Source organism: Orycteropus afer, unplaced genomic scaffold, assembly GCF_000298275.1.
Source record: "Orycteropus afer afer isolate SDZICR_OR568_19922 unplaced genomic scaffold, OryAfe1.0 scaffold00469, whole genome shotgun sequence".
NCBI classification, from domain to species: domain Eukaryota; kingdom Metazoa; phylum Chordata; class Mammalia; order Tubulidentata; family Orycteropodidae; genus Orycteropus; species Orycteropus afer.
In genome coordinates this window covers 1,474,790-1,478,143 of record NW_006922056.1, presented here as the reverse complement: position 1 = coordinate 1,478,143, position 3,354 = coordinate 1,474,790, and positions in this window count along the sequence as shown.

The following is a 3,354-nucleotide window of genomic DNA, read 5'->3' as shown; positions in this document are numbered from 1 at the left end:
GCACGTGGGCAGAGGACCCCCTCTTCAGCAGGCTCAGAGCCGGTGGTCCAGCCGCACTGTGGCAGCCCCCTCTGTAGAGAGCCTGGAAGGAGCCCCTAGAGATGTTCCCAAGGGCGGAGAGGAAGCTGTGTGTGCAGGTGGGTCTTCTCTCCTTCCTTGGAGACGGCCTGTCAGACGCAGCGTTTCCCCTGAAGCCTCGCCTTGGCCGGCTCGTCCTGGAGCCAAGGCCCGAGCTCACCGCAGCTGCGTCACTGCCATCAGTCTGGTAAGAGGCTCAGCTGTCCTCAGCCTGCCTCTGGGAAAGCAGCTCCCCGAGGGCAGGAGGGAGGAGCCAGCTCTGTGAGCCCCAGTGTCAAGTCTATGACGAGTGGGGGGCTGGGCCAGCGGCTCACCTGTCTCTCCACTCTGAGAACAGGGGGGCCCGGGTCTCAGGAGGGGCCGGGGCCAGTGACCTGGGACATGGCATGAGAGGCTCTGCTCCCACTGATGGAGAAGTTCTGAGCCCAATACACAGGTGCATTTGCAGACACACAACACACATATGTACATGCATGTCCACACCACACATGTGCACATATACATGCATGCACGTCCAAACAACACTAATGCACACATACGTACATGGGAGCCCATGCCCACAGACATGCACACATACGTGCATGTGCATACACAGACCTGGACACTTGGGGTGCTGATAAGGGGTGACTGCTGTAGGTGTGTGTGGGCTCACGTCCCATTCAGCACCCACTCACTGGCACCCTGGAGACCAGTCTGTTCCGAACATGTGTTGCTCTATTTTTAAAACACCCCTCTGGAGTGCTGCCCATTCCGAAATACACACAAGTCCGCATTCGGTGGAAACCCACCACTCCGGCCCCAGGACACACACGTGTGGTCTGGGCCTTAGGACACATGCGTGAGGCACACAGGCTGTATGGGGCTGTGCACACACGGGCTGCATGCTGGCTTGCTCCATGCAGGCCACATGGCACACACCCTCTGTGTTGGCCTCACAGTACACACACTACATACCACCCCCACATGCAGCATGAGAAAATCAGCACTTCTCTCCTCCCCCGCTGCCCTGCTCCTGTGGCCTGGCCAGTGCTCGGGGTCCCTGCCCCACCCAGGACAGGTTCCCATCTTGGCCACAGTGGGAGAGCCTGCTCTTTCCTGGGCCTTTATTTCATTAAACCTGAAGCAGGTATGACGCCCCTGTGAGATGTTCTCCATCTTGGGTTTTGACCGTCCCCTTCCTCCAGGGGCAACCTCCTGTGAGAATATGTCCTTCCGGTTTAAGAAAAGCAGTCCCACCCAGAAGCTAGAAAGGAGTTGGCAGAAAATGGCCAGTGTGCCTGCGCCGTGGGTGCAGAACCACAACCTCACTGAGACTGAGGTTTGGGAAGGAAGTCTGTGGCCTGGTTTTTGGGGCCCTCCATGGTGGGACCTACCTCCAGGGAGAGGAGTGATACAGATCACCCTAAAATAAAAGAATAAAAAGACAGTGGGGTCCACGCCTCCGAGATGGGGCCCATGCCTCCAAGATGGCAGGAACTCAACAGCCTCTGTGACTCCAAGAACTGGATTCTTGTTGGTAGCAAAGTGACTCTTCACAAACTTGGTCCCTTACCTGGCCAGCCACTCTCCTTCTCAATGACTAAGCTCCCCCTCACCCCCCCCACACACACACAACCCTCCTGTTCCTGCAGTTGGAGCTGTGGCTGTGGTGGTGGCGCAGGTCAGCCCCAAAGGTTCTGGCTCCTGAACGCTGCTGTCTGGCATTTATGCCCCCATTGAGAAAACAAAATGTTGGCATCTCACATTCCTGTTTGTATAAAAATCTGTTGCCCTCAAGAGAAACCCACAGTGACACTACAGGAAAGAGTAGACCCTCCACCTTCCCAAGCACGACATCCTTCTCCAGAGAGTGGTCCCTTCTGACAACATGACCAAAGTAGGTGAGACGAAGCCTGGCCATTCTCGCTTCCAAGGAGCATTCTGGCTGCACTTCCTCCAGGACAGACCTGTTAGTTCTTTTAGCAGCCCACGGTACTTTCAGCATTCTCCACCAGCACCACAACTCAAAAGCATCAACTCTTCTTCGGTCTTCCTTATTCATTGTCCAGCTCTCACACGCATACGAGGCGAATGGAAATATCATGGCTTGTGTCAGGCACACCTTAGTCGTCAAGGAGACACCTTTGCTCCTCCAGACTTGAAAGAGGTCTTTTGCAGCCAACTTGCCTAATGCAATATGTCCTCTGATGTCCTGGTTCCTGCTTCTATTGGCATCGATTGTAGAACCAAGTAATATGAAGTCTTTGACAACTTCAATCTTTTCTCCATTTATCGTGATGCTGCTTAGAGGTCCAGTTGTGAGGATTTTTGTTTTCTTGAATGTAATCCATACTGCAGACTGTATTCTTCGATCTTCATCGTAAGTGCTTCAAGTCATCGTCACTTTCAGGAAGCAAAGTTGTGTCGTCAGCATGTCGTAGGTTGTTAATGATTCTTCCTCCAATCCTGATGCCACGTCCTTCTTCCTGTAGTCCAGCTTCATGGATTATTTGCTCAGATTATTATTTGATGGAGTCATGGTGGCAGCTGGTGGGTTCAAAATGTGAACCTTTCTGTTGGCTGCTAAGTGCTTAACCACTGTGCCACCAGGGCTCCTCCTGTCATTCCATTTCTTCACTTCATTCAACACCATCCTTCGAGCTCCTACCACCTAGTAATCCCCCCCGCGCAGGGTTTGTGCTAAATTAGCAAACCAAGCAAAAAAAGAATCCATCTTCGGCCTTCCTTTCAGCTTTGTTTTGACCCAGGACCCAGAGTCACCCATGTTGCAGGCGGGCACTGCCACCACACACGGGAGGTCACAGATAGCTGGAACCACCACCATACTACTGCCTGCTAAGCCCACACCCCTTCCAGACATCCAAGACCTGGGGATCTCCGGCCAGCTCTGCCCCAAAGTCAACATTTGCGTGCTGACCAGGGGGTGGCTGGTCACCAGCAGGCACCCCAGCTATGGCTCTCATGCCCCCTTGCTCCCCTAGCTTTTTCTTTAAAGGGTCTCACGTCTGGGGAACTGGCTCTCCGCAGCACTCATGGTTCTGGTGAGGCCAGAAGTACCCTACGAAGGTCACCAAAGACCCAACCCTTTGTAGAACAAAGCCTTCAGAGTGATATTTTCCTAGGTGGTTTTACACAAATGCCTAGTCATAATATTTGCGGTAAGCTGCCTTTTATGAGTCTTTAAGCCCCTAGGCAGCTCAAACAGAAGCCTTTGGAAAGAAGGCCCGCTCAGCCTAAAGGTCAGGGGCTGGCAGGCAAACAGGGGCTTAGGCAGCA